Here is a 13,004-nt window from a genome sequence, read left to right as displayed (position 1 = left end):
TAATACCGACTGCTCAAAATGTAAAACCACAATCCCCGGCTGTTATCGACTGGAAATGTTCTTTTCTCTTTAATCTTAAATCTTAAAATTAGCAAAACTGTGCCCATATGTAGCACTATTTATATTGACTTTGTAATACTCTTTGTGCGTGGAATTACACAGCCATAAAAACACGCTGTTGTTGTCTTTTTTCCTAAGCTTTCCTCCGTATGAAGAGAAATCCATGTGACTCAACAGAGGCCGTGTGTCCACGTCACTTTACATTCAGAGCATCAACGATGAGGCTCATACTGAGTGAGTAGTTGGACACAGCCCACATTGTACTTTGTTACAAAGACCTTCGATTGCGTCGGACGTTCATTTAGCAAACAGGCTTTATCCAACTGTAAACGTCCACCGCTAAATATTCATGGCCGTCTGTGTGACAACATCAATGAGCAGAGTGTGCGATGAACAAACAGACTCAAAGAAGTTTATCTGCTGAGTGCACAGAAACCCGCTGGTATGAATAATGAAGGCCTGCTGCTCAATAATACATGTCTGCATGCTCGTACTGTGCAGCTGTGCTTGTTTGGCCTTTTGAGGTAAATTGCATGATACCGACTCCCCTGCTGTTCATCCAGACGTGAAGGACATGCACACAAACTAACCACTGCAGCAAAACCCCCCGTCAGCTCTGACGACAGAAAACACTATCAGGCAAAAGAAAAAGAAGAAGAAGAAAATCACCAAAAAGCGAGCACACGATGCATATTCACAAGCCCCGAGACACAGGAGTGCTACTTAAGCCCGCCAAGATGCTTGTTAGGAGGGCAAAGCACAGATACAGTGGACATGCCTGCTGGTGGCGCCGGCGGCTGTAATCTTCTTTTGGTGGTCTGGCTGTTTAGTGTTGTTGTTACTGATGATAAATAAGGGAATCTGTTGCTTTTGTGGTTGATGCCGACTTTTCTTTGCACGTCTCTCTGGCCTATGGCGCCTCATGCACCGGCTGACAGAGGCCGTGAAAATTACGTTTTACACCAACAAATGAGAATTGAAGCAGAATGTTTTGTTTGATAAAATCATGTTCAATTCAATTCAATTTATTTGTGTACAGCCCAAAATCGCAAATTACAAATTTGCCTCAGGGGGCTTTACAATCTGTACACATGCGACATCCTCTTGTCCCGGAACCCTCACATCGGAACAGGGAAAACTCCCCCAAAAAAACCCTTTAACGGGGAGAAAAGAGGGAGGGACCTGTGGGAGAGCAACAGAGGAGGGGTCCCTCTCCCACGATGGACAGAAGTGCAATATATGCCATGTGTACAGAATGAACAGCATAACAGAATTACAACAACGTTGTGGAATCTTGGGAATCTTTTTTTGCACAAATCTTTGACTTTCCAACTTCACAATGCAATGAATTTTGGACAAGAGCTCCAAATGGCTTTGAATATTGGGTACAGCCCTACGTATTGTCTTGATGAGTTTCATATTCTGTCTACTGATTAGGAGGGCACTCCGTTCACTATTTGTTGCTGAATTTATGTTGCCGTGGCACATTGTGATGGTCTCTCAAATTGTCAGTAGCCCCAGGTTCTAAAGTAATATAAGGCGCTTCTGGCTATATTGTTGCTTAATATTGATGTGTCTGTTGTTGTTTTTTTAGGCCCGTTGGCTGGTCTTTGAAATACCCGTCGTAGGCTAATCAGAGTTCTATGGTCGCGTTGTATCGGTGTCGTTGGATTAACTGTGCTGTGCCACAGATGATGGACCTAGTCTCTCCTGTTAAATCATACCACGTGTGCACTATTTCATGTACAAGTGCGAGTTATGAATCTCAAGAAGAACGTTGCCTTTTGTTGCTTATTGAACAAAAGTTTCCAAGCTCTCCTCTCGATGACATCAAGGTTCACACCAGAGGCTCTCTGTTGCAAGGCTGTGAGGTAGGATAACAAACAAGAGAGGCTTTCTATTACCTCATTAATACTGCAATGTTTCAATATATTGCAACACTGTGAATACTGTACAGTGTACCGTGATGCACTGAGTCACACAATCTGACTGCTGTATATCCCAGAGGGCAACATGTCAAAAGCAATTAGACGTTGAGTGTCATGGCACCCTACTTTTCCACATCTGAAGTGCCCTTTCAGCACTCACCTTGTCAAATCACGTCGTTCTGGTTAGGGAGTGCATATTCAGCCCGCTGTGGGTGTGTGATTGTTCTTCTTTAATTTCCTTTGATCTACATCTGAGAATAGGTCGCGGTAAGAGACAGAGAAGAAGAGTGGTTTTAAAGTGTGCTGGTATCGCTCGGAGGCAAAGTGTATTTCAGTCTCTCGTGCACCACTGCCTCTTGGAAGAAAGAAACATGTGTAAACACAGGAGGGGGTGTTGAATATTTCACTTTGAAAAGGTACTGACCAATACCCTGGACGCTTTTAACAGTAACTGGCAGCTATCGATTCACTTCTTTCTTTTTAATTTTAAATTAGGACTCTATGTCATTTCTTTCAATTTAAATCAACCAGTGCCTCAAGAGTCAAAACAAATGTCAATTAAAGGGCTTCAGTCGACCAAGGATGCTCAATGCTTTAAATACAGCAACATCCCCCTTTTTTTGGGTTGGTAGTGATTTCCCCCTGCAGCTGAAATCTCATTTTGAAATCAAACTTTCCACATTTTGACATGCTGAAACTATCGAACCAAAATCTAGGCATGAAGCACACTGCCCACACCGAGGAACATCTATAAAACAATGCTGATGGAACCGGGTCAATTACACCCCAACAACCGATTCAACAACCATTCAGTGAACTGAGTGGAACTTGGCAGCAGCTGAGAGGAAGAGAGACAAGAGAGGGGAAGCGGGGAGGGTTTTTTTGGGTATAAATCGGGCTGATCACACGGTGCCCACAGGCAGCTGTGCAAACCTCTCATAAGCTGTCTCTGGAGTTTGTGAGCGATGTCACAGTCTGTGTCTGGGCACGAAGAGGATTCTGGGGACAAAGTGCTGGCAGACCAGGGCGGCGGTGGTGAGTGAAGGTGCCCTTCCCGTAAGGAGGCCTGAGGTGGTGCCAGTAGGTACAGAGCAGCAGGACTGACCACTGGAACGACAGCAAGTTCAGCTTCAACGGCACGCTCTGCGGACTACGGCCATTTCTAATGAGACAGGAGTTTAATGCACACACACAAGCAAGCGTGCCAAGAGTGGTGATTCAATATACTGCCATTTATATAGACATTATAAGGGCAGATTATGAGAGGGGGGATTTTATGAATTCTAATACTGAACTATAAAGATCCCTACATTTTGTTTGTGATCATGAAATGTACTTAACAAGACATTTTTACAACTGAAAAACAAACTCCTTTCATGGAAATACTGTTTCTAAATTTCTAAATGACCTCAAATATGTAATTGGGTTCTTGTGATTCTTCAGCTGCCATTTACACAAATACCAAAATATCTGTGGTAAGTTAATAAAAAAACTGAAATATGATCTAGCTCTACATTAAACAAGTTGTTAAAATGATGATTTCTATGAATTACAAAGACATCCCTGTCTTTTTGCACATACACTGAGAGCAAAGTGATGCCACAGTGGCAGTTGCTCACTATCCTCGGGGCCTTTTTCCTTGCTCACTATCCTCGGGGCCTTTTTCCTTGCTCACTATCCTCGGGGCCTTTTTTCCTTCTGTAGGAACGACATGCTCATTGGGGGTCAACAGGTCAGCTGCAGGCGTCATGTGACCTGTGTCTCATGACATGTCAGCACCCTCCACCCCCTCCGTGCACCCACACACACAGTCCTGACAGCTCTGCTGAAATATGCCACTGCTAGGCAAAATGGCGGGTGCCACATTCTGCATACAAATGGAAGAGAGGTGCGCAGGGAAAGAATGAATCTCGACGGAGCGTCGGGGGGCTAAAGAAGACTAAATGTGGCCTTGTATTAACAGCACTGAAGAAGATTGACTCAATTAAGGCCCTGACCCTCCACTTACTCTGCCATTATATTGAAAAATGCTTAAGACACGGATTCACAGTGCCTGCCAGGCAACGAGATGAGCTTTTTGAGATCGAGGCAGACTGTTACTTGATTCTATTTGCTATATTTAGATGGCATGCGAGTCCAGAGGATCACAATTGAGACAAGAGACACAATACGTCCTTTTTACACAGCTAACGCGCACGCAGATATGGATTTCATCATTAGATCAAGCCCGATGCGGTGCCTTGTCTCTGGTGAAGGCGATATGGGTGACAGTGGGGCCGAGAGGGATGGAGACAAAAGCACCTGTCAGTCCCCCCCCCCCCCCTTAAGTTTGGCTTTCACCGCGCATTGTAAGGCTCTCTGCTCGTCTCTGCTCGTCTTGAAAGGAAAAAGCAACTCCAGTTCTGCTGGCACAAAGCCTCTCGCTCTCCTGTTCTCTCCCCTTGGTTGCCTCCATTTATTCGTCTTATCAGTGGGCATATTTCAAGCCCCTGGCCTTCCCTTCAGACACAAGAAATATACAAGAAAGTGTGTAACTGTTGATGACAGCAATAAGGCCAGTTAGAATACACTGATCGGAATTCAATGGCAATATGTAAACAGATCTCATATGTGGATCCTCATATGTGGATCCTCATAAAAATCACCGGTCAAGCCCCGCACGCTGCTGCTGATGCCCAACCAAGACATTACGCTGCCCACAAAACATGGCAGACATCATTGGAAGCAGTCTGCGCTGATATGAAGTAGGACGTAAGGAGGAAGAGTAGAGCATAATGGAGAGTGAGACTGATAGAAGAAGAGGTGAGGCCGGGCCTGTCTGTCAGCACCTATCTGTCCTCCTGAGGAGAAAAGCTACGCAAAGCAGGCTCTCGCCTCAAGTCGGCGCCAACATTTATATAACCACACACACACACACACACGATAATGAAATGACTTCTGACCTACAACGCTGGGTGGACCCGTGTGGGCTGCTGCTTTACTGTAATGTTAAGCTGGAGGAGGATGATTTTTATTTTCTCCAGGCAGCTCACGCCAAGCTCGTTTAACTCCCAACGCTGATCTGGCGCTTAGCCAGCTCGGCGCTGATTGAGACACATATCAGAATCAGAATCAGCTTTTTTTTTTGGGCCATGTATGTGTGTGTGCACATACAAGGAGTTTGACTTTTGACAGTTTGATGCATACACTTAATGACATCGTGCTTTGTATTATGAGCTGTATTATAGTCTGCAGTTTGCAAAGGTAGAGTATCGGGATCAATTGAAATTGTTAACCTAATCTAAAGATCAGACACAGCCCTGGCCCTTCATCGCCACACTTTCCCTTCATTCCTCTATATCTTGGATCGCTAAAGGACCCAAACAGGCTCTGAATAACATTACCTGCCAACCGAAAGCCTCGTCATTAATGCGGTCCATCTGCTGCTGTTCACGGGCCTCCTGCTGCACTACGTCCACAGCTCACCGTGCGGTCTGTGTGTGGACGCTTTAATGAAATGCTGACTTCTTTAAAATTGTGTTGTTAAAATTTAAATATACGCCTGTCAAAATAATAGGGCATTTTTGGGGTATAAATTCTGGTTGCAACAAAAAACGATTGCACAATATAAAGTGTCTTTATGATGGACGGAGTACAGTCTCCTCGTCTCACATTCTATTTGAGAGTCTGTCCCTGGAGATGTCTGTATTATTCATCAAACAGGGGCACCGGCTACACACTCCTGACACCTTGTCAGTGAAGTGCACCTCTCTCCTTGTGCACTGATGGAAGGACTGTGCAAATAACAGGTGAAAGTAAGTGTGGCTGATTGAGTATTCTGCTGCATTTACCGGAGATCAAGGAGAGGAGCTATGTAGAAGAAAACATAAAGCAGAGCAATGATAGGTCCCAGGGTCGGCCCCAGGATATTGGTGGTTCTAAACAATATTCTTTGTGGGGCCCCCTTCTCGCTCTTGCATTTCTTTTTTTTTTGGTGGATTGACATAAGCCTATTAACCTGCTTATAATATACCATATTGAATTGATTATGAGCCTCCATGTTTTGGCCATGTTTACTGTTTGCTGGGAGTTTTACTTCCAAACACTATTCATATCCATATGTTACAAATGTCGTAAATCTCCCAGAAACATTGATTATAGCAATAAACACAAGGACTATTGATCAATATGTATATATGACTGAAGGGCATGCTATACGGGGCAGATACATGTAGAATGCAAGGCCCCACAGTGGTTCATATAGCGATGGATTCATCTAAGCAAGCCGAGTCGCATGATGCAGTACACATGATTCATTGTCAGCGTTATCTTCTCTCTGCCACGGCACTGAGCTCTGAGAGCTGTTTGTCCTTCTTCCATGTTAGTGTTCTGCAGAAGCTAGCTCTTCGCTGGTTCATAAAAAAAAGCAGCCGGGTGGCGCATGGCTGCGTCAAGAGGACGATGGTTCGCAATTACAGCTCGCTGGCTGGCTGCTCACGTATCAACGTAAAGGAGTGCAAATTGAATAATATCATTCATATAATAAGAGCCTTGGCACACACCGAGCTGTGAGCATGTGTCTATAAGAGAAAGTTAAATAAAAGACTGCTGTGTCTCAGATTATTTCCCATAGCTTGATGTGAGAGATCATATCACTGATATTTTAACATTGTTTGTTAAACTACCACCCCCGTGTCTTTACATTTCCTCTGGCACACCACTGAATGGAAGAGGAACACGACAGTATTTCATATTTCACTGAACCACAACCTCCCCTCTTACCAGCAGTACTTTCCTCACCTCGAACTGACCTCTGATTCGTTCCGGTGAACCGCCCGAAATTGCTGTATGATAATAAACAAGGATAACAAAGAGGAAGTGATTGCTGAGTAAGACTGTTTTGGAGTGGGTTCTCTTGCTGAGGACTACAGTGAATTTGGCATTTCCTGCTAACCATCAAAAGACAAGAGGAAGGCGCGCTTGCCTCCACTTCCGATCTTCTGAAGGGGAGGAGAAGGGAACACTTGCAGCCCCTGCTGGGCTTTTATCCGCCACAAATCAGACGAGCCTTGTGCTTGAGCCTCACACCATGGCAAAGTGGAACTGGATCCTCGCTGTGAGCTGTAAATGAACAGCCAAATATTGGCTCCTACTTCAAGGCAGCAGTTGTGTGTGTGCAAACACACTGGGACGCTAAAAGGTCACTTCCCCTTGTGCTCTCCTCTTTTCTCAGCACTTTCTTCCCTTTAGCATCCTTTTATAAGCCGCGGCCTTGGTCTTTTCCTTCTCTTAAAGGCTCTTTTTATAACATTTCTGGGGGGTTATTTTAGACTGTCTATGGTAAACAAACATGACAAAGAAAATAGGAGCGCGTTTTTTAGCTGCAACAGCAGCCTTGAGCCAGACATGGAGCAAAAAGAATGGTGTGGGGCGGATTGATTATGTGCCTAAAACAAAACCCTATTGCATCTTTTATTTTCTACTTTGTTCTTGTCACTAATTCTTCACTCTCTCTACGTCTTCCTCGCTATTCCTTGTACTCCTATACCCGACCCCGGGAGAGGAACTGAGGGGGAAAATGTGTGCTTATGAAAATCCTAATGAAAATGCAGCGCGTCTGTAATCGAATACGCACGTCTCAGTTCTGACATGAGGGATTCAAGCTCGATAAACGTGCATCGCCTCCCATTTCTAGCCTCCATCAATCATCACGCAGCACCGTGAGGACCGATCCAGCTCAATGAGAACCCATCGGAGAAAGAGAGGAAAGGGGGTGAAGACAGAAATCAAGGGAGAGGAAAAGAGCGCATAGATATTCAAAGAAAGGGAGTGACAGGGGAAAGAATGAATACACTTGCATGTTGCTTTGCCCATCATGGTGGAGTTCACTGTTTTGCTTAACTTTTCATATTCAGATCGAGTCAAATACACACATGCTCTCCGAGTATACAGCCGCAGAGATCATTTTGATGTCAGTCGGCGGCATTTAGAGCTAGATTATATGCACAGGACAGAAACACACTGTGACCTACAAGGGCAGCAACATTACATTGGTTTGCTAATACAAACACTAAGAAGCCCCTAACCATGGACGTTGCAAACACACAGTGGCACACACTGTCGGTGCTCGGGCCAAAAGCTACTGAGGGGAGCTCCGTGTCCCATTCACTCTTGGAACGGACCACGGCTACATTGTGCTGAGAGAGGCTACATTTACCATCCAAACATACACATGACACCTGGGGAGTGGCCTCAACAGCCCATAGTTCATCCCATTGTGAAGCTCGTTTTCTTTTGGCTTCCAGCTGAGAGAATAAGCCAGGTCAGTTACAGGATACCATGGTGCTCCATTTCCCCAAATACATGGCTATATTACCGACTGATGAGTTTGTGGAGGGCTTCTTTATTCAGTTCGCAAGAAATACCCGTAAGACTGCGAGGAAAGAGTCGTCTGTTAGCAACATATTTAAAGTCAGTATTGCGGGGTTGAACTGTTTTTCCCTTCTTATTTTCTGTTTTGGCAGATCTGCTCTAAACCGCCACTTAGACTGTAAGGACACTAAACAAATACAAGTATTTTTAAAGCTGGAAAGCATGAGCATACCGTTGTTGCCGAGCTGCAATTGGCGCGTACAAAATACCGGGCTGAACTTCATGAACGCAAGACGAATCCTTTCGAAACACCATCAGAGCCTAAAGTGATGTGGAGGATGACAGAACTCTCGCATGTACTTAAAACACAGCAGCTGTGGACTCACTAGTTGGCAGCAGAAGGTGTTGCATCACAGTGACTAAGGGACTTGCTGTAAAGATATGGAGGCAAGCAGACAACGCGTGTGACAGAGGAGAAGAGGAAATAATTGCTGGCTGTGCAGAGAGAGAGAGGGGGGGGGGGGAACAAGAGGGCAGCTTTAGATGAAGCTCAGTTCCCACAGTTGAGTTGGGGCGGCAATGAGCTCAGATGTGGCTTTTGAATGTTGTTTTTTTCCCCTGTTGGCAGAGACACAGTCAGACAGGTCTATTTCAAAGATATCCTGTCAGCTCACTGAGAGACCCAGTCAACGCCCTCTCCTCCCCTGGGGTGACAGGGAGACAAGGAAGCAGAGAGGCTGAAAAAGCCCAAGCGGCAACTAGAGACGAGGGTAAAAGGGGTACCGCCCACTACGAGGAGAGTGAGAAGAAGTAAAAAGAGATAATGCTATGACTAAGAGCATTAAGTGCTTACGTTAGGCCCACGATGACAACTCCTATCCGCGACGTTGTGAGAGAAGAGCAGTAGAACACGCAAGAAAGAGAAAAGTCACAAAGCGGTCACTGCAATCTCTGTCTGGGAGACATGAAGTCTCTACCAAGCATGGACGGAGGTGGTGGAGGCAGTGGCAGTAAGACACAAGGAGCACCAGTCAGACTGAGCCCTGGTGTCCCTCTGTCAGGCCAGTTCAGCCCAGGCACAGAGGCAGTATTATAGAGATGTGGGCCTGGGCCAAGAGGAAGAACAATGGCGGCTGTGTGTTGGAAGCTCTGGAGCGTCCTAACAGCTGGGAGATAGGAGGTCTGTCCGTGGTCTCACTAAATGGCCCGTAAAGGGGCATTTTCTCTCTCTGTCTTTCCCAGAATCCCCAGCCCACCTTCCCCCCCCCCCCCCTCATACCAGGCAGCCGTCGCTCATTTTCCTCTCATCTCTCGCTTCTCTCTCTACACTCTCGTTCATTACGACCCCATGTTATTCTGCGTGTCCTCCAATCACCCCTCGCCACCTCTGTGGAGGAAGACAAAAGAGCGCTACAGAAAGAGAGAGATATTCTTCTTTCTAGCATGAGAAAGCCAAAGACTGGCAGAGCATCAGAGCAGTGTCAACAAATAAGAGAAGGTCCAAAAGCCTCCGCGGGAGGCGTGCCAAAGCTCTTCTATCACGAGGGCCTCTGACATACACAGAAAAACACCAGCAAACGGGCAAACTGTGCAGGAATGTCATCCCTCGCAGCAGAGCGTTCACACACACAGCATCAGATAAAAAAAACCTCGGCAATATGTTCTGCTCTATTTTGGGAACACACCTGTAGGGAGGGCCATTTGTCGGGAAAACCGATCACTATTTAGATTCGTGTATCAAAGAGCAGGTTATGCGGATAGACCCCCTCAACGCTGCTACTTTTCACCTGTGTTTAATGTTTAAAAATACCACGCATTAAAAACAAAAAACCACAGGAGGTAACCCCCCCTTGGGAAAGAACTTGCTTCAAACAAAACAGTAGCAGGGGTTTGAAGCACACAGCAGGCATACACTCACTCAGAGCTGAGCCGCAGCGATGCTGATCACCGGGTCTATTAATGTCATTTCAGTACTTTCAATTCAACCAATATAGCAAATGTTTCATGCACACATGTACTTCCTCTGAGCCGGCATATAACTCCCACTCAGTCATGTGATAGTGTGGATGCCGCTCTTGGAGGTTGATAAATCGAACAGCTGCAAAGGGCTCTGGGACTGTTTTATCCAAGGAGTCAGAGCTGCTTTCACATACAGGAACCTATATATATATATATATATATATATATATATATATATGTTCTACATAAATAATCTGGGTTCATCTGGAAAGTGTACACATTTATTTCAGATTCTATGTATCAAAATGTTTAAAATAAATGCTCTAATGAAATGTATTCTCTATACATTTCATTGAATCATGGTGCAGACAGTGTAGGCGTATAGAGCAGTGTGGCTATACTTTTAGATTTAAGAGTCAGCTCTTTCTGCTGGTTGATATTGACATGGTGTTGGCTAACCGTCTAGACTTAAAGAATTTCCTCTTGAGAGGCAATAAAGATCCGATCTGAATTGACCCCGGGTAAGTAATTCTATAACATCACTATTATGAAATAAATAAAATCCTTCAGCTCATACACAACAGATGCAGTCACTGCATGCGTTGTGTGTCTTGTGTATTATCACTAGGCCTACATTTTTATGTAATTTTAATACATCAGAGGTACAAACAGGACGCATTAACACTGTCAAAAGCAGCAGGCAATTCATAGACTTTTATCAATGGCTCTGCAGCCGATGTTTCATTCATCACCAACCGCAGAACTCAACACACATTGTAACTACTTATTTCGCTCTCTGTTACACAACTTTACTGTACTTTGAGGGGCACACCGTGACATTGGCTGCTTGCTTTACTGTAGACAAAAGTGTTTCCTTGCAGCATCCTAAAGACTCTCTCCTAAAGACTCTCTCCTTGGCTTTAAATGGACAGGCTGCAGATGAGATGGCCACACTAAGCCCTGTATCTCATGCCATGCCACGAACATCTTCAACAAATATGAAAGGCCGATCACAACAGTCAACAGGCACACTGTGCCCCACGTTTCTTTGCTGCACTTGAAGAAGTACAAAGAAGGTTTCGGATTTCACAAAAGCATGATTTTCACTGGGCTGAAGGCTACCATCCCCCATGACTGCAAAAAAAAACAAAAAAAACAAGCTGGCTGGAACAGACCCCAGCGAGGCAAGTCAATGTGGAGGAAATTAAATCACGTCGCGCGGCTGCCAGCGGTTCGCCTAATCATACTGTACCAACCTGAAGCTCCACAACCCGATGACGAATTTAAAAAAAACACACATTATTGTGACATAAGTGGCATGCTTCTAACACCGTTAGAAGGGGCAAATATTTGCTCTCCGGTTTCCCACCAACATGATGTTCCGAGGACTGAATGTGTCAAGACGCTGCTGCAGCAGGAGCTCCTGCAGATGTGGAGCTTTTGCAAACGTATCGCCCCCTTCAAGCGGTCCCGTTACAAATGTCGTTTATTTATTCATCGCTCGACAGACTTCACTTTTAAGGGTTTGGACCACTTTGGAGTCCTAACGTTGTCAACAATGCCACATTTGTGTCACCTGTGTGTGTGTGTGTGTGTGTGTGTGTGTGTGTGTGTGTGTGTGTGTGTGTACTGGGTTATCGTGGTATAGTCAGAGATGGCCAGGCAGTGTTGAATTACCAACACCGTTATTAGTCAAGCAGCTCCGGTTTAAGTGTAATCTTACAACACGGTGACTCTGTTTTTAAAAGGCAGCTGGTTGAGACGCAATAACGTCAACGTAACGTGACTAAAAGTCACATTTTCAAGTTAAAAGCATGCGACTTCTGCACACAGTGGTCAAATAATTACCTGATATGTTTCTTAAAATTCCCTTTTTATATTCTTCCCATCCTCAGTGAGCAGCAGAGCGTGCCACTGTGTCCAAGAATTTAAATCCCCGGCTCGGATCCATGATTGTACTGTCTCTGGTATTAAATGTACTCCTGGTGGAAGAGGCGGCGGCAGAGAAGAACCCAGGCACTTTTTTTCCAAAGGTGAATCTCAGGATAGATATTGGTGGAAATTGGCATCAAAACTGGTCCAGTCAAGCCAACGACAGGTTTCGTCACTGAATAGGATCCGTTAATGTTGCTCATACGCGACAAAGATGTTCTCTCCGAAGTAACGAGTGTGAAAGGACGTTTATTCGCAAGGAAAATGTCCCCGTTATAACCAGCGATGATGGTACTTACCACTCTATTGTTGGGGGCGCGAGAGAGAGTTCCATGCAACTGCTGTTGTGCTCGTGGGAGGCTCGCGGATAACGTGCACGCTCGCTGTAATGGCTAGTTATCTCAGACCGTCATTTTGTGATGTCTAATCCATTTGATGGATTTGATTGATTTGATTATTCCAACCCTCACTGTACACAAAACTATCATATAATTACACAATTTATCGATATCCTGCCCAATGATTTGATGATCATATAGACTACATTACAAAATGCTTAACAAATGTCAAGGACAATACTGACCACCATAGGTATACGAGTATGTGCTGCTCGGATATTCAATTATTATAAACACACACACACACACACACACACACACACACACACACACACATATTGACAAGCGTGTCAGCTCTAATATTGTCTGCCATAATGGCTCATTCCGAGTAACGTTACAGCAACAGCATTACAGTCTAATTGTATATCAAATTCAG

General features: G+C 44.9%; 1 protein-coding gene across 3 annotated transcripts in view; it reads right to left on the bottom strand.

The window, feature by feature from the left end:
• Positions 1-12,504, bottom strand: part of wasf1 (WASP family member 1) — a 46,842-nt gene extending 34,338 nt beyond the window's left edge. For all 3 annotated transcript variants that reach the window (XM_079291436.1, XM_079291438.1, XM_079291437.1), the window contains exon 1: positions 12,147-12,504. The gene's annotated coding sequence lies outside the window, so the exon portion shown is untranslated. The remainder of the gene's footprint in view (positions 1-12,146) is intronic.
• Between the last annotated feature and the right edge of the window lie 500 nt (positions 12,505-13,004).

This window comes from Melanostigma gelatinosum (assembly GCF_949748355.1).
Source record: "Melanostigma gelatinosum genome assembly, chromosome: 19".
NCBI classification, from domain to species: domain Eukaryota; kingdom Metazoa; phylum Chordata; class Actinopteri; order Perciformes; family Zoarcidae; genus Melanostigma; species Melanostigma gelatinosum.
Note: the sequence above shows the minus strand (reverse complement) of the source record. Positions and strands in the feature narration are given on the sequence as shown.